We start from the raw sequence: 24,208 nt of genomic DNA on the forward strand, positions 1-24,208 counted from the left end.
AAAACATAAATAAATAGCTACAGTAATTTAAAACTGAAAAACTCCTAAGGAGAAAATAGAAAAGGATGACATTAGGGAAGTTCATGGGGGCAGGAGAAATTTTAATACTGACTGTCCTCACTCCTTCATTAAAAATTGATAAAACTTCCATTCCTAAACATAGAATATTCCTCTAAATTTTATTGAAAATAAGCACAAAAACAGGCTTGCATTAAAGGGAAAAATAACTAAGCACTGCCCTTGGAAACAGAGCCAGCCCCAGAAATGTCCTCTCTTGGTTCTCTGTGACCACGGGACCCATGGGAGTGGGGCTCACAGGTGCACTTCACTCCCCTCAGCCACTGGCTGCAGCCTCTTTCATGTAACACAAGGCTGGGTTTCTAGCCAGCTATTAATGATGGATGAAACACCTGATTTCTGGGTTTGCTTAGTTCACTAATGAAGGTCCAGGATACATGTTTCCTTTGGTTTACCATATCTGTTGATAAAATTAGGCTAAGCTGATGCTATAAATGGGCATTCTGAAGTTATCAAGAATCTCCTGATATTGGCTGAATCATTTTCCTCATGCTGCCATTTCATTTTCATCAGCAAAGAGGCTCCAGTTGGGAAATAATGCCTGTTACGCTTTATTGAACCCAGGAGACCCCATTTATCCACGAGGGATACCCGAAACTGCAAACAGCACCCCACCCTATATATAGTACATTTTTCCCTATACATACATACATACCTATGATAACGTTTAATTTATAAATTAGGGTCAGTAAGCAATTAACAACAAGAACTGATGATAAAGTAGAACAATAACAACATACCGTAATAAAATTTATGTGAATGTGGTTTTTCTCTTTTGAAATATCTTATTGTACCATAGCCACCCTTCCTGTGATACTATGAGATGATGTGAGATGATACAGTGCCCATGCGATGAGAGGAAGTGAGGTGAGAGACATTGACACCATGATGTAGCCCGAACACAGGCATTGCAATACCACCACAGTCGGTCTGATAACTAAGTGCCTCCTGTGCAGGGCGTGTATACAGCGTGGGCATGCTGGAAAAGCACATGATTCACATCATGGGTGGGGACAGCCTGGGATGATGTGAGATTTCCTCACGCTACTCAGAACTGCATGCAATATGAGACAAAAATTGTTTATTTCTGGAATTTTCCACTTAATATTTTTGGATTGTTTTTAACTGAAACTGTGGAATGTGAACCCGCAGACAAGGGAGGGCTACGGTAAATGCACACCATCACGGAAGTTCAGAAGCAGAATGCTGTGGAAATGTGGACGTCTTATTTTTACAACATGGTGACCCCTATTGTGCCTGTAAGACTAATATGAAAATGATGGGTGCAATCTTTATGATCTTATTTGAGAGAAGCTACAATAAAAAATACTGGCTCAAGATATTGTTTTTTGTGTGGGGAAACAAACTTTAAACATCCACAGGCTGGGGGAATGAGATTAGAATGGGAAGAGAGTGTGAGTTAGGAAATAGGGGAGGAATGTAAAGAGGAATATAAAATTTAGGAGGTGGAGCTGATTATTCTTGGGACCTTCATCATGTGCAGACACATCTCTTACAATAAGGGAAGTCTCTGTGTTAGATTTGCTTAGAAATCCTGATAGGTACCCCAGTCTTCAGTGGAAGCTACTGCTCTTCCTCACACAAACAGAACCAGCAAGGAGAGCCCCCTTTGAAAGATGTCATTGGGTTTGGGCCAAATTCACGAGGTTCAGTTAGGAGCGCTGTCCCCAGGGTTTTTCCTCAGAACCAGCATGAGGAATATATTTTCTCCTAGTCTGTCCAGATTCTCTATGGGATACAGGCATCATCAAATGCAGATTGACATCTATTTGTAGCACAACTAGAAAAGGCAGTTTCGTTCTGAATTATTTAACACGGCAACATTTTGCACATATAAATCATGTCCAGCTTTATTAGATTAGGCCAATTGAAGAAATATATACACCTGCCTGTCATGTAAAGTCCTTCATCTTGGGGAGTAGACTCCCCAGGGGGACATCTCAGGAGGTAAATTGAATACTGAGTGGTTTATCTTGTGACGGGGCCTGAACTGGAAATTGAAATTCCTGCATGGACATCGAATTTCACATCAAAAATGAGACCCTAGTTCATCGCTCTTGGTCACCAGGGTACTAATCACTCTAGACACTCAGATTTACATGATGATGGCCATCCCGGGCTCTTTATGTTGGAACTGGGCCCGGTCACTGTGATAATGTTCGTGAAGCCCTTTGAGGTCTTTAGATGAAAGGCATTCTACAAACACAAACTATCACTTGCATAAATCAGCCAAGTAGCTGGATATTATTTCTCTCTGTCTCTGGGTTTGCCAGAATGGGACAGGAGATAGCAAATGGTGTATAGTGAGATGAAAGGATAGAGATTAATAGGCGACTGCTTTTTAATCAGATAAGGCCTGATGATGCACAGTTGATAGGCCTGATTTCTATTACAAGAAAAAAAAAGTACACCCAGCGTTGTTCTCATTGTACTCAAAACCTCAGAGGAAAAATCTCTTTCATAAAACAGGCTGCATCTCAAATGCTCTTCCTAATTTAAGTTCAGGAGGGGAAAAAAGCACTTAGTGCCGCATATGGAGACAGCACTAAGAAAATGGGATTGTGTTTCTTCTCCCCTCTGGCCCCCCTCCGTTTTCAAAAACCTTGTTAAGGGGGGAAACTATGCATCTGAAAGAAAAACACGATGAGGAGACCCAGTGCCATTACTGTGGAGAGCTGAGAGGTGGAGAATGAAAAAGCCATTGGTCTCAGTTTTGCTGCCACAATGGCCTTTTATGAGAGGGATTAGACACGCCAAGAACTGGTGCAGCAGTCACTGGTGCCCCGACAACAATCTGGGAAAGGGCGATAAAAATCAGTTTGTTGTAAGGTTAAATCACCAAGGACTTCCTAGATTGGCTTTTCAGATTGTTTTTCCTTTGGAAAGAAGATGAAAAAAGAAAGAAATATGGGCAAAAGCAGATTTTCTTCCCTTTCCCTTTTTCCCCCCTCAGTGCAAGATGTAGCATTCAGAAAACATGTTGAGCGAGTGGAGGCATTAAAAAGATCAGTCTTTGGCTGTTGAATGAAAGGCTGTTGAGCGTGTGACTCACATACTAAATGGAAACCTGCCTTCAAAGCCTATTTTACTGCCTAATTATATATACACAAAATGTAGCTGTCTGCTTCAATCAAATCATAGGAAAAGGAATAAAATTCCTCTAAAGATGCAATTTTCATGGTTTGTCATAACCTTAGAAACACGGCTAATGCAGAAGGAGGAAGTACAGCTGCATGGTCCAGATAAGGTTCTAGTAATTGTTTTTCTTTTAATTATTACTTTATAAAGACATTATACCTCCTACTCCAAAGAAGGGAAATTAGTGTCCTCTGTCTCCTCTTTTTTCCCTCCCTTCCCATTTTCACACCAAGCTTGTTGATATGCATTTCAGCTGTGTCTAGAAGCCAGCGTAGCTATGGAAATAGTGTTTAAGTCACCACCATCACTACAGCTCTCAGAGGGTGCCAGGGAGGAAGCCTTTTCCAAATTTATGTTTTGAACTGAGTAGAGCTTTCCAAAGCACAAAACAGAGTGCCAGGGATCGAGATAGGGTGCTTAGACCTAAACAACTGCTGGTACTCAGCTTTCAGGGAGATCATTCCTATTCATAATAGCTAATATATTTATTTTAAAAAATTATTAACTGCACGAGCATTTTCATTGTTGTCCTCCTCACTGAAGATGGATGTAAGGAAATACACAAAAGACTTTCCCCCCTAACATTTTATATCTACAGATCTTTTTTGTAAAATAACCCGAAACTGTAAAGTTTAATAAGCCATTACTAATTTACATATTTTTATAGATTCAAATCATTAAAATGCAATGATATTTTAATGGCTTAATATATATCTAATTGCAGATTAAAATTTTCTAACAATGGAGATGGCATTGAACATACTACCAAGGGATTCCAAATGCTTAATTCAGGAAATATTGGCAGTTACTAGCACTTCTCAGGGAAGCAGAGTTTATCACCAGATGAGCACATTGATTATCTTGTAATGTGCGTTTTTTAAATTATCATTTTAACTACACCTACCACTCTTCTTAATCTCTTCCTGCCTACCACCAGTTCTCTCTCCAGCCCTATTAAAAATGGAACCTGCTGTATGAATCTATAGAGTAAACAATTTGATTAGGAATTCTATGGTGAATAAGCAGGTATGATCATAAAGCTACTCTCAATGACTCTGAGAAATCCTGGGGCGTGAGAGATATGTAGACAATCAGAAACAGGCAAGAACTAAATACAGCTCATGCTCTAGAAATCACTGCCTACATCCCAAATGCCAACATGGGACTTGTTAAACATAAATGTGCATGATTGTTCATAGCATAGTAGCACTGTTCACAATAGCAAAAAAGCGGTAATAACCCACAAATGAGACTACATCAAACTTAAAGGTTTTTTGCACAGCAAAGGAAATCCTCAACAAAATAAAAAGACAGCCTGCAGAATGGGAGAACATATTCACTGATACATCTAATAAGGGGTTAATATCTAAAATTTATGAAGAACTTAGAAAACTCAACCAAAAAATAAACAATCCAATTAAAAAATGGGCAAAGGGCCTGAAGAGACGCTTCTCCAAAGAGGACATACACATGGCCAATAGGCATATGAAAAGATGCTCAATGTCACTAAAATCATCAGAGAAATGCAAGTTAAAACCACAATGAGATACCACTTCACATCGGTCAGAATGGCCATCATAAATAAATCAACAAACAAGTGCTAGAAAGTGCTAGAAGGATGTGGAGAAAGGGGACCCCTTTGCACTGTTGGTGGGGATGCAGACTGGTGCAGCCACTGTGGAAAGTAGTACAAAGATACCTCAAAAAATTAAAAATGGATCTGCCTTTTGACCCAGTGATCCCACTTCTGGGACTATATCCGAAGAAACCCAACACACTAATTTGAAAGAACATAAGCACCCCTATGTTCACTGCAGCATTATTTATAATCACCAGAATATGGAAGTGTCCCAAGTGTCTATCAGTAGGTGAGTGGATAAAACAACTATGGGACATTTACACAATAGAATACTATTAGGCTGTAAAAAAGAAGAAAAAATTTACCATTTGTGACAGCATGCATAGACCTGGAGAACATTACCCTAAGTGAAATACGCCAGTCAGAGAAAGACAAATACTATATGATTTTACTCATATGTGGAACCTAATGGGCAAACTGAGCTAACAAGCAAAATAGAGACAGACTCATACATAGGGAGCAGGCTGACAACTATTGGTGGGAGTGTGGGGGGTTCGAGGGTATAGGGATTGAGCAAAAAGGAGAAAGGACTCATGGACATGGACAACAGTGTGGTGATTTGGGGGGTAGAGAATAAAGGGAGATAAATAGTAATGGAAAAAAAATACAATAAAAAAAAACAAATTGCTGCGCGCACACACACTGGAATATTATTCAGTTTAACAAGAAACAAAGTAGTGATACATGTTACAATGTGGATGAACCTCAAGAACATTATGCTAAGCAAAGGTGCCAGACACAAAGGTGCGTATCTTATGACTTCATTTATATGAAATATCCAAAATAGGTAAATCCATAGATACAGAAAGCAAATTGGTGGTTGGTGGTTGTTAGGGGCTGCAGGGAGCAGCCCTAGTGGGGAAAATTTCTGTGATTTTAAGGATTAGATCGGGCCCACCCAGCTAATCACACCACCACATCTCTAGTTTTTGTTTTTGTTTTTATTATTGCACATCCTATCCTCTCTCTGCCTTACTAGGGAACCTTGGGATTATATTGGGTCTGCCCAGATAATCCAGAATAATCTTCCCAACTCAAGGTCCTTAATCTTAATCACATCTGCAAAGTCCCTTCTGCCACCTAAGGTAACAATCACAGGTTGTAGGAATTTGTAAGTAGACATCTTTGGGAGGGTCATAATTCTTCCTACTACAGGATAATCAGGAGAGAACTAGATTTAGAATGATAAATAAAGATTTAACTTTAAGATGACTGAGAGACATTTCTAAGGGATGTTGGATCTCCGCTTGCGCATATGTCTGAAGCTGAGGAGAGAGGTCTTGGCTGACAGGGATAAATGTAGAAATTGTGCTGTTTAAAACCATGGCACTGGGTAAGATCACCAAGGGAGAGAAGATGATAGAGAAGAAAGTCTAGAACCAAGTCTGGCTCCACATTTGGGATTTGGGTTGAGTAGGGGGAGCCAGCAAAAGAGAATAAGAAGCAGGTGAATTCGGAGGCAAAGCATAAAAGGATATAATATCTGAGAAGCTAGGAAAAAAAAAGCATTTTAAGAAAACCATTCTTAACGTAGTAGAGAGACAGAATAAGAGTAGGGCAGAGAAGTGTTCTTTGGATTTGGCAATAAGAAAACCATTGGTGCCCTGGCTGGTGTGGCTCAGTGTATTGAAGGTCGACTTGTGAAACAAAAGTTCACCAGTTCAATTCGCAGTCAGGGCACATGCCTGTGTTGTGGGCCAGATCCACAGTTGGTGACCTGCAAAGAGGCCATTGATTGATGTGTCTCTCACACATTGGTGTTTTTTGCCCTCCGTTTTCCCTCCCTTCCCTGCTCTCTAGAAACAAATAAATAAAATCAGAAAGAAAGAAAGAAAGAAAGAAAGAAAGAAAGAAAAAAAAATTGATGGATTTGCTAAAAGATGTTTCCATGGTGTCAGAGTGAATATGAGGTGATAAAATGGAGATTGCAAGATTAGATAATAATCTGAAGAGGTTTGTTCATGAAGAGAAAGAAGGAGCTGGAGCACCATCTTTGGAAGTCTTTGTGAAATCAGAGGAAAGTTTTTGTTTTTGTTTTTGTTTTTGTTTTTGTTTTTTGAGAGTACATTTATTAAAGCTGGAGACAGTGAAGCAGGGAAGGGCTTAGAAGAAGCAACAGGCAAGAGCCTCAGCGGGCCTGCTTTGTCTCTCTAGAAACATCATGGGAAAGAAGTGAGCCAAGGTGGGGTTGCCGTCAGCTCGCTGGAGAGTCAGAGAGGAAAGGAGGCCTTGGGGATAGGTTCAGGGAGTTAGCCTGGGATGAGCTGCCACTGCCCATTGTTCCCCTAGTTGCAAGTCTTGAGGGTTCCATTTGAGTTTGGGAGATGCATGCCTGTGGGGAAAGGAGAGGGGGAAGGGAAAGGAGCGGCCATGCTCCCAGGAGGGAGAGAGCACCATTGTTATATATATGTTCAAAGAGATGGGATATAGTAGGTTGGTAGTTCTCAAAAATGTGGTCTTTAGACCAGCAGTAAGAGCATCAGCTGGGAACTGGTTAGAAATGCAAATTATTGCTCCTACCCCAGACATAATAAGAAATTCTGGAAGCGAAATGCAGCAATCTGTGTTTTAACAAGCCCTTTGGGTGACTTTGATACAAAGTCAGGTTTGAGAACCAGTACTGCTGTGGTAATGGCTATGATCTAATAAAGAAGGAAGACATATTGCAGAAGAGAGGGAATGCTTGGATTCTGCAAGAAGATTTCAGGAGATCCTAATAGAGGGACAGAACATTGATTGAATTAGGGATATTTTCCCCTGGATGCACCTCCCTTTTAGAGGTAAGATAAAGAAGGTGGATCCAAGTATAGGTGAGGCTGCAGATGGGTCAACAAGAACAAGAAAACAAGCAATGACCAACTATTTTCTTTTTTAAAAGTGAAATTAGTTAAATAGGTAGGCATGACATAGAATGCTATAAACACTGGATAGCTTCATTTCAGCAAGACATGTGACAAACTGCCACTGACACGCTCAGAGAGGGTAGAAATATGGAAAGTGGAGAATAGGAGAGTTGAGTGGTTGCATGACTGGTTACGCCAAGAAGGAGATTGCTAGTGCTGTAGCAGCGGCAGGTCTCCATATTGACGCTTCCCTGCCCAGCATTGTGCCATCTGCTTCACTGAAGACAAAGGAAGTGTAATGATCAAATATGAATTTGGTACAAAGCTGAGAAGGCAAGCAAATGGTGGCATAAGGTAAATTCAGAAAAATCTTGGCAAATGAGAATGATGAGCCAGAAACTGAAGATCACACTGAACAAGGGCAACACTTACTTATTGGTATTTAAAAAATTATTTTTGGTGGCAATTTTGAGATTGGATAAGACTAAGATTTGGATTAATAGTAGTTTATAAGGAAAAATCCTGGGAATTTTAGTAACCTACAGTTTCCATACAAGCCAAGAAATTCAATCTCGTATTAATAAAAGTGAAGTAACCAAACCAAGAGATACCTCTGTCTTTCTCTAGTTGCCATTGACTATGCCAAGGGAGCTGTGTGCAGTGCGGAGAACGCTGAGGACGAGGGGACATCACATGTCTAGATAGGGGGAAGCGCGCTGAAAAGCCTGGAAGTCACGTTGTAAGAGGGAGTTTGAAGTGACTGAATTGCATTTCATCATGCAGCTAGTGTTTCCTGAGCCAGACGGAGCTGCTGTGTGTGCTGCGGACAGAGTAGAAAACTGGACGGAGTCCTTATTCTGTCTCATGGTACTTACAATCAAGTGGGTAGATTAAAACAGATCATAAACAAGAAAATAAATAAAGGAAGCAGATAACTTTAGATAGTGATCGTTCACTGAACAATTCAGATAATGTTGTTCAACTTGCACGGGATGTGTCAGTAGTTCCTAGTGCTGACTCCGACAAACACCAACAAATGCCTTGACCGAGCATTCCGACTGTCCATAAGGAAGTCTGAATTTACTTAAGCCCACACTCTTTCTGTTTCTATGCCCTACTGACCTAGCTAACAAAGAGAAGGGAATAAGTTTAGTTTTCACAGTAATATTATATTCCATATTACATTATTGTCTCCATTTCGTAGAGAAAGAAGGGAGTCTGTTTTCAAGATGGCTGCAATAATAGTGCTTTTTTGAAACGTGGCTTTGCCTTTCCTTCCAGCCAGAGGTAGTGTATATTTCTCTACCTTTTGAGTCTGGACTTGGCCATGAGAATTTCTTTGACAAATGGGACATTACAAGTGCATGCAGACATTTGAAAAGTGCTTGCCCATGGGTGTGTTTTCTTTTGGCTGTGGTTGCAACTTGAGACCACTGTGTGAACAAGCCCAAGCTAGCCTGCTGGAATGGTGATGGGGAGGAGAGGAACAAAGATGCCTCAGACAGACAAGCGAGTGGCACTGCCTTAGACCAGGCCAGCCCACTGGAGCCACTGTATAACTTTATCTGCTTGGTGACTCAGGAGAGACAAGAAGAACTGCCCAGCAGAGCCTCGTCTAAATTTCTGACCCATACAATAATAAGCCAAAAATGTTATTGTTTAAATTCTGCCAAATTCGAGGCTGGTTTTTTACACAGTGATAAGTAAATAATTGCCAGAGGGAGGTTCAGAGAATTGCTCATAATGTCACAGGAAGTGAAGTGTTGGAGCTGGGATTCCAACCCAGGGCTGCTAACTGCACTGCCTGTTCATGTGGCAGCACATATACTACTTCCCTCAGTGTCCCAAAAGAGTCATTGACCAGGTTAAATTGTATGTGAGTGAAGAATGCAATGCATAATTGCACACTTAGTGATGATCCAAACTCAGGGAAATGGTCTCCGAAGAACTGGCAATGCAGTTTGCTTGTTAAATTGAAAAATGTCTTACAAAGTCCTTAACCAGAATCCAGGTTTGCCTTAAATTAGGAACAAAAACCTCTGACCCACTCTTCTCTGCCTCTAGAAAACAAAATATCTTTTTGCTCAATGACTTCTTCCACCCTGTTTTAGAAGCCTTCATATAATCACACAGGATTTAAGCCATAAGTGGCCCTGGACCTTCTGCTCTTGGGGCTGCTGGGCAAGATCCCTCTGGGTAGGTCAGGATGGTAGCATAGAGGGGCAGGAAGAACAGTGAGCTCTGTAATAACAATAAGCATCCAGAAAATCACAAGTAATTTTGGATTTATTTATATTTCAAGGGAATAAGAAAAGGGAATTTGAAGGGATTAGAGAGGGCAATAGAGGCAGAGGCAAAGTCCATCTATCCCTAAACTGTCCTCTGGTCCTATTGGTTGTTGGAGAATGTGGTGGATGTTCATCAGCACTCAGGTCTCAGGGAGCCTAGATCCTTTCTGAGAAGGCAAGGGTAACACGTGCACACAGCAAATATATTGAGCACTCACAGTGTGCAAAGCACAGCAGGCGTTCAGACAAATGGCAATCCCTGTGTGTGTATGTGTGTGTGTGTGTGTTGGATGTATAGTGACCTCAGGCATGGACACAGAAAGCTGAGTCCCCAGGTAAGATTGTCAGTAAGTAGGTTTCTAGTGGGTAGCCCCAAGCCAAAGATATAAGTAAACCCAGCTACAGTGAATTAATTTTTATGTCAGCTCAAGTAAAATGTAGTTGGGAGGATAAACATGTTATCCTGGAAAATTTAAAGCTATTCAAAAACTAGAAATAGGTTTATAGTTAGAACTTCTCTGATTTGGAGTATCTGGACCATTACAATGTGAACACATGGGAAAAGCATGGGCCCTGGGTCAGAGGAGTCTGGGATTACATGCTAATTACAATGCAAGGTGATCTTGCAACTCTGGGGCTTTGAAAGTGACATAACTCTGGATTGTGAGTACTAAATAATGTAATGTATGTAAAGGGTTTAGTATAGTACCAGGTTCCTCATGGGTCCTAAATATGTGTCAGTTCCAGAGTATATCCTATTTTTTAAAAAAAGTATTTCAATACATATGTTATTTTTTATATAGCAGAACTTAAACACTCTTAAGGGTATAAGGGGGAAGAATATGTTTAAAAAAACCTTTATGCTATAACATGGATGAACCTTGAAAATATTACTGAAATAAGATACAAAAGGACAAGTATAATGTGATTCCATTTAATTTGAGGTACCTGGAATAGGCAAATTCCTAGAAGCAAAAAGTAGAATAGAGGTTACCAGGGCTGCAGAGAGAAGCTGGGGGGAGTGCCATTAAGTAGGTATAGAGTCTCCATTTGCAACGATGAGACATTTCTGGACATGGACAGTGGTGATGGTTGCGTAATATTGTGGATAAATGTAATGCCACTAAACAGTACACTTAAAAGTGGTTAAAGTGGTAAATTTATGCCATGTATATTTGGCCACAATAATAACAAAAAAATTAAAGCAAACTTTATCAAGCATTGCAGAAATTCTAAGCACATCCCTATGTGTCACTGGGGATATCTAAAAAAAAAAAAAAGCCTCCAAATCTAGGAGTGTAGTGTCGAGTCATTTGGGAGGTTAGTGTTGAATGTTAAATACTTCCATTTAGTATCCACCCTCTTGGTCACCACCTCCCCATTAAGTTGAATGAGTATTGATGGATTGGGAAGCAGTTGGCTCCCCCTCTGCACTTAGAGGTCAAGTTCACAAAGAGGTTGGGCTTGTTCATTGTCTCCCTGACTCTGCTGGGATCCATCTTGCCCTAAACTAGAATGGACCTCTAGAAGAGCGTGACCGGGCTAGGCACAAAACCTACATAGAGGGGATATGTTACTGTTGGTGACTATGTCAGGATTCTTGTAATAGTGACAAGAAATCTCAATTATTGACAACATCATAGCAATAAAAAAGTTGGTGGACAGATGGTTACTACTGGACTTTCAGTGATGATCATATTGTAAACTGTAGAAGTGCTGAAACTTCTGTCATATTGCATATCAACTATAATTAAAAGCACACACATAAATACATGTTTCTCACAAATCCCATTCAATCTGGCTTCAACAAACAAACAAACAAACAAACAAACAAACGAGGGTTGATGAGTTTATGCAACTGAGTTAGTCCTGGCTCTATAAGAGGCTTTCTCGGCTGCTCCCATGATGTCTCTAAGGACCCGGGGCCTTCCTGCCCCTTAGAGGTGGGCGTTCTGTCTACCTCCTTGCTGCCTTGATCTTCAAGCTCCATAAGACGGAGTCCAAAACCCCAGGCTCACAGCTCCCAGTGTCAAAACACCTGAGGCAATTCCTGACCTCAGCCTCATACTTCATCATCCAGAAAGAAGATGGGCTCCTTTTGGTAGCCTCTCAGGAAGAGAGAAGTTGCAGTGAACATCCCTTCACACACATCTAACTGGCTTTGACTGGGTCACCGCCCATCTCTGAACTAATCACCATGTCTAAGGAGATGGGGATACCTGCTGGCTGGGTTGGGGCGGCTGCAGGGTTGCATCGTAGCCGATGTGTGATCGGCTCCCTCTGGAGCTGCACGAGCCCAGCCTGCACCTCCTATCACAAAAGCAACCTGAGAATTTATCTCATCTTCTTACCAAGAGCATTAATTCCTTACATTCAAGGACTGGGTCACCATCTCATACCCACTCACCAGGCATGACACATTATGGCTGCTTGGTAAGCTCTGACTGAATGAAGGTGTCATTGCATGACTGAACAGAAAACGAGTAGGAATGCATAAACCTCCCCAAATGGTGTTTCTGAGTTCCACACATACTCCTGATTTTTCCAATAACTTCTTGCCACTGGACGATAACCAATTCTTACATTTTCAGTATTAATAAAAGTGAGGCCAAGCATAAATGGACACAGTTTCAGCCTTCTGCTCTATTAGAAGGTGACATTTTGGTTCCTACATTTGTTATATTTAAGTGTCAGGAAAATTTGGTCTTTGAAATGTGAGGCTCCATGACCAAAAACTAAGCTCTTCTCTCTCTATTCAACACAGAAAAACAGCCACAAACTCTGATTTTTTCTTTTTGGTAAGACTACTGGTTAGACTATAAACACTAACTTTGTATTTTTATGATTTAATTTCTCCTTTTTAGGGGAATATAAAATGCATTTTTTAAAATAAATAAATCTAATGGAAGTGTACGATGGTGACACGGGAAGTATGTAAATCTGACACAGACAGTATAAGAACATATTTAGGTATGCATATTATGAACATGGAAAGCTGCAATGGTTCAAAATAATGTTAGCCTCTTATATGAAACATTTCTCTCTAGATATAAGCCCAATAGCAACTTAAATATGGGTTGAATTATACATACATATCAACCAATGATGAAATATTTTTAATCTAATATTTATTATTAAATTTCTCTCTTTTAGAAATTATTATTTTATGTGTCCAGTTTATTTGCATTTAGACAGAGAAAAGTGTAACAATTCCTCAAGCCTCTAATATATATATATATACATATGTATATATAAATACTCACCTGAGGATATATTTATTGATTTTAGAGGGAGACAGAGGGTGGAGGGAGACAGAGAGAAACATCTGTCAGTTGCTTCCCACACATGCACTGACTGGGGATTGAACCAGCAACCTTTTGGCATAAGGGACGATGCTCCAACAAACTGAGCCACCTGACCAGGGCAAGTATTTTTTTCTCAATGTAAAAACTATCATAGAAGTGAGAAAAATAATTTCTTTCCTAGTCACTCTTCCCTAGACTGTCCTTTTTCCACCTTCTGCTCTTAGATATTCTTATCTTCTCCTATGACTTAAACAACCAAGTGTAAGTTAATGACCTTCAAATCAATTTATCCATTGCTATTGTGCCATAACATTTTGCCCAACATCCTAACAGAAATCACATGTCGATGTTCCCATGACCCCAGATGCTCTGGTTCAGGGCATTATCATCTGCAGATTGAACCCAGCCGGGTCCCTTGGGATTCTCCTAGAGTCCCTTTCTCCATGATCTGCCTTTCGGCTTCTTCCAGGAACTCAATTTACTATTTCTGTCACATCTGGTTCCATGATATATGTCCCTCACTCTATTCTGTGGTCAAATTTCATCTGTTGTCACTTTTCTGGGTGACTTTCTTTTCCTCTTTCATGACAGTGATTCTAGTTTCTTACCTGCCCTCAACCCAAATTATAATCAGTTTCTAATATAATGTCATTACTCAAATTTTTCACAGATTTTGCATGGCTTTTATTTTATTATTTTAAAAAATATTTATTTATTTATTTTTAGAGAGAGGGGAAGGGAGGGAGAAAGATGGGGAGAGAAACATCAGTATGCGGCTGCCTCTCATGTGTCCTCCACTGGGGACCTGGCCTGCAACCCAGCCATGTGCCCTGACTGGGAATTGAACTGGTGACCCTTTGGTTTGCAGTCCTGTGCTCAGTCCACTGAGCTACACCAGCCAGAGCTTGCATGGCTTTTAGAATAAAATATATATTCAAATTTGGCACCAACTTAGTATACAACCTCATCTGCTGCTGCTTCCTTTCTGCTCTTCCCCAGGAGCCTTCTGCTCCCGCTGCATCGAATCAGCACTTAGTCTGAGAACACTCACTAGACCTTTGTTGTTCCCTCTGCCTGGACTGTCTTCTCACCTTTGTCCCCTGTAAAGTAAACTTCAGTAAAGTCTTTTCTGACTTTCCATCACAGTTAATTACTCCCCCCTCCCCGCCCACTTTCAGGCTGTGCACATGTGGAAATGGCCTTCCTGGGGGGATCATGCTCTTCTTGGAGGAGGCGGGAGGGGAAGGACTGTGACTTATTCATCTTTGTGCGGACAGATCCCAGCCAGGGCCTGGTGGTTAGCATGTACTTGACAAAGTTTAGTGAATGAGTCTTCCTGTTGAATGCTCAGAAAGACCTTACATTTGACCTATAAACTTCCAGAAGTAGAGAAAGGAAGCCTACAAATTCACAGTGGTTGTGTGGACCGCAGGCAGTAACAGCAAGCAGGGTGGAAAGACGAGCTGCAGCAGGGTAAGCCCACTGGCTACAGTCGCTCCTCTGTCTTTTAAGAAATGCCTAATTTGAGATCCCTTTCACGTGCTGCCCTTCCAAGGTTTAATGTACGTGATTAATCTTGACTTGCCTTAATACTGCTAGGAATGTGGCAATGACCTCAGCTGAGCACTGGCAAAGTGATTAATGTTACATGAACTGGACTACTTTTTTTTTTTTCCTCTAGATCCTGAATAAACACATTCATGCAAGATTCAGTTGCAGACCTTTGCTCGATAGAAAATGTACCAAGATTTCAAAGAGTAATGTTTCCGATGCAATAAACAACGTTAAGGGAAACATGGCCCTTGTTAAAGAAAATGCTGCTTCGAGCTCAAGTTCCAGCGATCATAAAAGATATATGATGCAATAAACAAAATGAACCACAGGCAGACAGGTCCTTTCCATGACTAACCACTGATTGAATTTTCCGACACTCCTGGACTTTCTGAGAGATAAACTATTCACAAAAGGTCCATGTTAAATATAAGGCTGTCGTTTCTTTTTTATGTTTCTAGTGAGGTCCAAGAACAGTAGAGGGTCGCATCCCCCTCTCCACTGCTGCTTTTCTTTTCTTCCCCCCCATTGGTTGTTTGTGTGTTTGAATTTTTTATGATGTGGGAAGACTGGCAAACAGTTGCTATGATTGTCAAATGCCTTAAATCAAGAAGAGAAAATGCAATAAAACACAGTTTCCATGGTAACACATTGTAACCTAGTACCTCTGGATTATGAGCCAGCTCACATCTATGATCATTACTTGTTGACAGGCATAAATTGAGCCTAAAAGCATGAATTTTAGAGATAAAACTAGGATGTGGAGCTAAGTTATAAGAATGTTTAAATATTTTCAAGGTAGTGGTGGCAACTCAGCACTGGTTATATCACTATTTAAATAATGTTAATAAACTCAGAATAAACACTTAAAAATTTACAAGCTTTCCTCCAAGGATGGTTATAGCAAATACACTCTCGAGGCTGCAAGTAGTAGCTGATGTGTTTTTGGTGGCCTTAAACGGAATTCAGCAATTAAATGGAATGATAGATAGATGTTTTAAGGAAAGAGTGGTTCCAATATGGAAATTATTCTTAAAGACCCTGGTAGTAGGGAGGTTTCTAAAACTATCTCAGGACATAAATACGCAATGTTTCTTGGTAGACATAATTTTATTTTTTTTAACTAGAGAGCATCAAATAAAATGTGAATCATCACATTAGAATGTTGTCATACATGCTTTTTCACACACTCAATTCCCTATCCCCATTGGAATTGCTTACACTCTGTCAGACCTCTTAAGGTATTTTTTAAAAAGATTGTCTTGTGTATGTGGCCGCCTCCAGCGCCCTCAGCACTTTCCTGACACCAATACAACCAACTACTGAAAGTCAATTTTTGACAAGGCTGTAATACTCTTACATATATTTTTATGACAAAATAATCTGATATTATTATATGTTTTAATAGGATATGATATGAAAATAGGAAATTGGTTTATTTTCTCAACATCCAGACTTTATACAAAAGTCTATTTCCCTGGTAACTTCTTTTTTTTTTTTAATTGTATTTTTCCCATGACCACATCTGGTAGCTTCTTAGCTCTACTTCCCAGCTGACACTTTCACAGTGAGAGTAGGAGAAGCAAGAGCAAGACAAGAAGCTTTCCTTCAAGGCTTAACTTTCACTGCCTTGAGCCACAGGGAGACAGAGAGAGCGGCCAGCGTGCCTCAGTTTCTGCTTCTGCACTAGGGGGTTAGACCTCTTTCATAAGGATGCTATAAGGACCTCTTGAGGTGGCTACATTTGGGAGCTTAGAACACTGCTTGGTGCACAGTAAACACTCCATGAAGGTGATCATCATCGTCATCATCATCATCATCACTGTCATAGCACTCCCAGTGCCCAGCACTGTGCTTCACACCAAGGGATGCCCAGTAAATGTTTGTGAAATTGAATAAGCTTACTGGTTCTACTGGGTATTAAAAGAGAGTTTATTGTAACTGCTCTTGCTAGGCTATGTAACATTTTCAGTAAATTGGAGTAGATGGATTGGCTTTTATTCACTTACACTGTACCACTCAGAGATTTCACAAAACACCTGTTGAGAGCTCATGGAGTTACAGCAAGAATCCTGTTGCCAGTGTTACTAATTTGTACGATTAAACCCCTGGGAATGCTGCAGGGCATCTGAACCAATGAAACACAGACTTGTGTTTAACCTATTGACCTGGGAAAGGCATGGATTTAAGAATCCTCCATACTTTCCAGCAGTGGCTCAGAATATGCTAGCGACTTCTATTTTTTCAGTTCTTTCTTTTTTTTTCAGCCTAGCTTTTAAAAAATATTAGCATTTTAAGAATGAAGAAAATTTTCTTTCACTCTACTTGCTAGAGATCCTGGATTATGTCAACATGGCATTTAGTTTGTCTAAAAAATAATTGAGATATTCATCAATGCAGATCTAGCTCTCAGTACTCAATAGTATTTGACATTCCTCATTTTTTTCAAATCCCTAGTCATTTTCCTTTCGTCTTCCTCATTGCATACCCCAAATGTATTCCTCTTTTAAAATCTGATCTCTGTTGTTTAAAATCTTAGCTAGCATCCTCGCCCTGTTACCACAGAGAAAGTAAAGGCTGTCATAGGATATAGCCTATTGTCTTTTCACAGCATCCTAAGGTATGAGAGATGCTGGAGCACCGTGCCGCATACTTGCAAAGCCACTGATGAGTGTTGGTTCCCTATTTCAAAGGAAGGAGTTTCCTAGCTTAGAGTAAGGCATTTCCTAGTTTAGAGGAAGAGTGCCCATCTTTTCTCTTTCTAAGGTAAATGCTTCAGGCCACATGCTGTGTTTGTTCCTTACAAACTTCTCTGGATCTTGGCTCTATCAATCCTTTTCTTTCCTCTATTTTCAGGATGTTTCTCTTTTCTGAGTCATTTCCATCCTGGTCTTTTGCTTCCAAATCTAGTCTTCCTCCAGGGTTCTTATCTCAGTAAAAGCATCATCATTCTATTCAGACATTTAGGAATTTTCTTTGATACATTCCTTTCTATCACTATCTTCCTCCACCCATCCCTCCACCCCACACTCCATGTCCTGCCCATTTAAAATCAATCTTTGCTGGTCTTTCCTCCATTCACTTCTCTCTGTCTCCTCTGTCATTGCCCCTGTTCAGGCTTGGACTCGGGCTCGGGGAATATGGTTGAGTGATGCGCTAGTGCAGTGCTTGAAAAAGAGCTGTACAATGCTGCGTTTTCTGTGTACGTTAGTCTGAATTTAGGACATGTTCTGATGTTTTGGGGAAGTGAATACATTTAGAATGTGGGGGTGGAGGGTTGCAGGGGATTCCTTCACAACTGTATTCTCATTTCTAGGATTATTGTTATTATACTGTTACCTTGGACAAATAGCTCTGGGAAAATTTCCCCCATTGCAGGAGCTACATTTCATTTGTAGCAATTGTTTAGTGGACCCCAATGCTCCACTAAAGAAACACTTTTTTTTTATAAGACTCTATTTCATGGTTCCTTTTGTTCTCTGTGAGTGACAAGGCACCGGGTGTCATTATTCAGCCTGGTGAATTTCTATTCCAAACAAGGCTTAATGACCATGGGCTGGTATAAGGAAGCAGAGTGTATGAGCAGCCAACTTGGAGAACTGGTGTCTCTGGATGGCCTACAGCACAGCGACTTCAATTAGCGTATTGTTCACCCTAGACCTCTCCTTCTCCAAGGGAAGTACTTCACCCAAAAGACAACAGGCCATAGGCGAAAAGTTGCTGAGCCTTCACATGATGGGTCAGCCAATTCAGTGCTACATGCTTGAAGCTACCTTTAAAAAGTTTTCTAGCCCTGGCTGGTGTAGCTCAGTGGATTGAGCGCAGGCTGCAAACCAAAGGGTCACCAGTTCGATTCCCAGTCAGGGCACATGCCTGGGTTGTGGGCCAGGTCCCCAGTGGGGGCCAGGTGAGAGGCAACCACATATTGATGTTTCTCTCCCCATCTTTCTCTCTCCCTTCCACTCTCTCTTAGATAAATAAATAAAATCTTTTTTTAAAAAAATTGTTTCCTAGGTAAGTCAAAGCAAAATAGTTTTCCTCATGTATCATTATACCCTTTTTATTATATCAGGATGTTAGTACTTGGTCTCTATATCATCTATGTCAATCAGAAATACTGATGCATTCCCATATTTGTCCTAAAAGGACATAGTTTTCCTGTTCTGGAGACTTTTGGAAACTTGCAGGAAGGGAAAATGTGGGCAGGTTAATTGGTTTACAGACTGCAGACGCTTGAACTCACGACAGTGCTCGATTCTGCTTCGCTGCTCCAGTGCCCGGTGCTGGCTTTGTGACTTGCCCTAGGAAATACTGAGCTGCTGTCCTCAGAGCACCCAGAGTAAATCCCTACGTTTACCTCGTTAACAAAGAGACAACAGGCCCCGAATGGAATCACTCTGTGGTAGGCCCCACGTCAGCAAGCTAAGCTTTCATACTCAACTGAATTGCGCTTTCAGCCTTCCCAAAAATGTAACCTTAGCCAGTCCACCTGGAATCACCTGGTCAGCCAGTGCTTGTGAGATAATCTGCTCGGTGGACAATGCATTCTTTTCCAGTCATTTCCGCCTTCTACCTGCTTTCCACCTCTAGAAGCCTTTCCTCTTTCGCAGCTCAGCAGAGCTCCTTTCTATTCCTTAGATGGCGTAGTGCCCAATTCATGGACCCCTGAGTGAAGTCGATTTAATCTTTAAATTTACTCAGGTGAACTCTACTTTTTAACAACCTTAAGACAGCACAGGATAAGACATCACCTGTACTTCTTAAATTTAGCCTCTGTTTTTGTCCATGTTCTTCTGATGGCTCTGGTACCAGAAATAGCCCATTGCTCTAATCATTAATTTCAACATTTCTTTTAATCACCATTTTCTAACTTTCTATTCAGACTTTTTTTAAAAAAAGGACATGACCTCTCTGTTATTTCCATAGTACCTGGAAAACAGCTGATGAGCACTGAGTGATGGATGAATTAAATGGCCCTCAATTTATTAACAGACAAGTACAAATAACCAGAATGGAACAGCCAGCCAGCATGATGACATCACTTTCCTTTTCTGAACAGTAAGCACTAAAAAAAAAAAAGAATCTGTAGAGCTCAGTTTGCAATATCCTAACCCAGCTTGGAAAATGGCCCCACCCTTGCCATGAGGAAAAAAAAAATGAGATGGTTGAAATTCAGATCTACCCAGATCAGGTGAGAAAACCAAGGGCTGCTTTGCTTTCTTGCCCTTGTGCTGCCTCCTTTCATCATTAGTAATTCTATCCCTCTCTTATCTGATCACACAGGGACACATTATCTCACTAGCAAGTGAATACACTGTGGAAAAACTCCCCAAATGCAAATGAACAGGAAGGACCTGCTGATACTGAAATTAAAGGAGCTCTTCCCTCCCCTGCGCCACCCCCACTCACTGTCTGTGGACCGAGAAGTTGCAGATATTCTGAATCAATTCAAACTTTGTCAAGATAAACCTTTTGCCTCATTGTTCTAGCACTGCATGGAGAAGATAATTTACATGACAGTAATTAGGCTGCTATATTTAGTAGTGTGCTCTCTGCCCATTTCTGGTAACTAGCCTTCATATAAAACATTGAATGGGCTTTTTAAAACTTGGAAGGTATGTGCATGATACTATTTAAAATATGGCAGCTAGAAAGCAGCAATTTGGGTAGATTTTGTATACCTCTTAGCTTTGGGGGAAGATCAAAAGAGGAATAATAGCTCTAAAGTTGTTTTTTATACAATGTGTACTATTAGAAAGATGCTACTATGAGTTTTATCGGCTTTCTCTTCTCCTCACAAGCGAATAATTATTTTCATTTTTATATATTGTGTTGAGCTGAGCTACCAACACTTTTTAAAAAATTAGACATTGATTTATTTTCTTCATCCTTTGGGTTAAAACAATGGAAAAAACTATTCTGTTGGTCCAAAAAACTATTTTGTTGGCCCAAAGGACTTATTTGAAACGTGGACTGCACAGAGGCTCCAGTAGCATTCCATGGTGTCACTTGTTTCATATGGTGCCAGTTCGTTTAACCCTTTCTAACTTGTCCAAACACAGCGACTTCTACTGAGTCTCATGATCTCCCCAGAACCACTGCAAAGTTCTCTGTATTTCAGGCCACCACGTCTAGAGTTCAGACGTCCTCAGAAAATCTGGGATGTGTGGGTGCTCGACAATTTCTCTCACAGTGCTGCATAGCTGGATGAGGTCTGAGTTTCACCCAGCCTCCTTTCTCACAGGAACTAGGCCAATCAACCACCCTCACCCCCACAAACGGAGACTTTTCTCAAGATTGCACAGATTTTGAGTACAGTTGTCTCCTCTTTCCCAAGGTCTTGGTCTCTGCAGTTTCAATCACCCATGGTCATCTGTGGTCCAAAATAGTAAATGGAAAGTTTCAGAAATAAACAATTCATATGCTTTAAATCGCATGCCATTCTGAGTTGTGCAATGAACTCTTCTGCTGGCCTGCCCCATCCTGTCCAGCAAACCATCCCTTTGTCCAGGACATCCACATTCCATATGCTACCTGTCCGTTCGTCACGCAGTTGTTGTCTGGGTTTTCAGTTCTACCATGACGGTGTCTCAGTGTTTGTGTTCAAGTAATTCTTAATTCACTTCACTTCCTAAAGTTCCCAAAGCTCAAGAGTATGCAGAAGAGAAGCCGCTAACTACTTCCTTTAAGTGAAAAGGTGAAAGTTCTCAAACTAATAAGGAAAGGAAAAAAATCAGAAGCTGAGGTTGCTAAGATATACCATAAGAATGAATCTTCTATCTATAAAATTGTCAAATTTATAAATTAAACTTCATCCTAGGTATGCATGCACAGGAAAAAACAGTGCAGTCAAGTGCTGCGTAACAACAGTTTTGGTCAACGACAAACCCTGTACGACAGCTGTCCCCTAGGATTATAATGGAGCTAAAGTTCTTGTAAGAAATGCAAGGATGTGAGATTCAGGAGGGTTTTTTTTTTTCTCTGAAAGAAGCAGTATCTATGGGGCTTGGCAGTAGACTCCCTCTCACTCACAGCACCTCAGTTTTGAGTGTGCAGGGCACTTCCCAGTCAGCCACCAACCTGTCTCAGACGAGCAGCCTGACCCCGGAGTGCTGTGTAACCAGCGGCACTCCGGCCATCCCGGTCTGGCGTGGTGGTCTTCAGAGAACATGGCTGTAACCCTGTGTTGAGGCCCTGCGACCTGTACAAGGACAAAGACCTACAGGAGCTGCCTTAACAGTATTAAGTGCCAGTGCTGCTTCAGTAGAAGCTTGCTGTGCTAGTGTGGAATTGTTTCTGTACTTTGGAAATATTTTTAGGTTTTAACGATGTAAAGCATTGGTACATTTTATTTCTTCCATCAATGCAATTCCAGAGAGAGCCCTTTGTGCTAGATAGGGTTAATGGAACCAAAAACAGATTTCCAAAGTCAAAATACTAGTCCTCAGTTCTATATCCTATCCATGTTAAATTCCCTTTAAAAAAGGTGAATACCACAAGTTTCTTAATCTGACCACAGCTTCGACATGCAGCAGCCAAAACCTCATTGCCCTTATAACCCCCTATGTTCCCTTGCCTCTCTGTCTTGTTTCTTATTCCTGCTGATCCTGAGGCCTCTCTTCCCTCCCTCCTGACAGTCACTATCTGGTGACCTCCACCTTCTCCAACCAGTTTCTCCTCTACATTTCCAATCAGTCCAGCCCACCTCCCTGTACGTGGAGCAGCTCTGACAGCTTCACTGTTCTATTTCTGACCCTGTCGGAAGGAAGCAGGGCAGGCCTGTGGGACAGTGTTTGTAAAGTCTACAGCGGTGCACAGGGACATCTGGGCCTTCACATTGTCTCACCACTCGCTCGCTGGCTCACTCAGAGCAACTCCCGGTCCTGCACGCTCTGTTCACAGTAAGTGCCCTATACTGTAGACCCATTTTTATCTTTTATGCTGTATTTTTACTGTGCTTCTTTTTAATGTTTATATGTGATTAACTACACAAATCCTTGGCATTGTGTTACGACTGCCTACAGCACTCAGTACAGTAACATGCTGCACAGGTTTGCAGCCCAGAGCAATAGACTGTACTGTATGGAGACTAGGTGTGTAGTGGGCTGTGCCATCTCGTTTGTGTGTGTGCACTCTGTGATGTTCATCCAACAAAATCACCTAACAACGCATTGCTCAGAATGTATCCCATGATTAAGGGACACGTGACTATACATAAGGGTTTGGTACTATCCCTGGTTTCGGGTGTCCACTGGTCTTGGAGTGTACCCTCCAGAGTAAGTGGGGACTATCTGCAGCAGCACAATTGGATTTGAACCCAAGTCTGGCTAACTCCAGATTCCGAAGCCTTTGTTACTAGAGTAAATCTATTCCTCCTGAAGCAGGGATGACAACGTGAACCTGAAAATTACTGTCAGACTTAAGTGAAAATTGGAATCAAGAGGACCAAACACCATGCCTCAACCATACCAGGCTCTTGGTGCTCCCCATTGCTGAATGAAGTAGGTCAACAAAGCAAAGGATGCCGGGTGTGTTCCGGTTTGGTCAGCCAGTCTCCTTAATTCACAGGCAACCTTTGCATGTCGTTTATTTCCCCAAAATGCTTAGGCACATAATAAATGCTCAATAAAATTTTGTTGACTAGACTTGGAGCAGAACAGATATGCAAAGGAACCATAGCTGATTTTAAACAAAGCCTCCTTTTAACTGTAGCATTTGAAAGAGAGCTGTTGATTTCATTGTGAGTTGTACCCTAATCCTTCTGTTAACTATAAATTCTAAAAATAATCCAACCAGATTTGTAGTGAATAATTTATAGTATAGAACAATTATTGTAACTAAATATCCCGACCTACTTTTTGCTAGAAAATCACTTTACATTCCTATTTACATAAGAGTATTATCATAAACCCCTTTGAACAAGCTTAGGAAATTAGGAGCTGCACTTACTTTGGTTGCTGCTTCCTTCCTCAGCAAACCTTCCCGGGTGGATCTTCATTCAGTTCAGACAGATGACAAGGGGTGGTATTAGCAAAGGTGCTCTATCCCATAGATGCCTGAGAGCTCTTTAGACAGTGTGCTAACAATATTTTTATATACTGTTTCCCCTCTTAGCTGTTTCCTTTGCTGCCTGAGCTGTTGGCCACGTCTGAACTGCTGCTGATGAAGCCTTTTCTGGCAGGTTGCCCGGGGAGCAGCTCTCCTGTAGATTCCGCCTCTCTCCAGGAGTTGCCTGCCTTCGGTATAATGGGCAACATTGAAAGCTGCAAGGCGTTTGGTCGACAAGGTCAGAGTGCCTTTCATTCCTGCAATAATCAACCAGTGTAGCTCTTCCTCAGACCTGGG

General features: G+C 41.1%; 1 protein-coding gene across 1 annotated transcript in view; it reads right to left on the bottom strand.

Moving 5' to 3' along the window:
* ZNF608 (zinc finger protein 608) overlaps window positions 1-23,984 on the bottom strand; it is a 153,330-nt gene extending 129,346 nt beyond the window's left edge. The window contains exon 1 of the mRNA XM_045837981.1: window positions 23,813-23,984. The gene's annotated coding sequence lies outside the window, so the exon portion shown is untranslated. The remainder of the gene's footprint in view (window positions 1-23,812) is intronic.
* Between the last annotated feature and the right edge of the window lie 224 nt (window positions 23,985-24,208).

The sequence above is a fragment of the Phyllostomus hastatus genome, unplaced genomic scaffold (assembly GCF_019186645.2).
Source record: "Phyllostomus hastatus isolate PE091 unplaced genomic scaffold, TTU_PhHast_1.1 phas_contig_254, whole genome shotgun sequence".
In the NCBI taxonomy this organism is placed as follows: domain Eukaryota; kingdom Metazoa; phylum Chordata; class Mammalia; order Chiroptera; family Phyllostomidae; genus Phyllostomus; species Phyllostomus hastatus.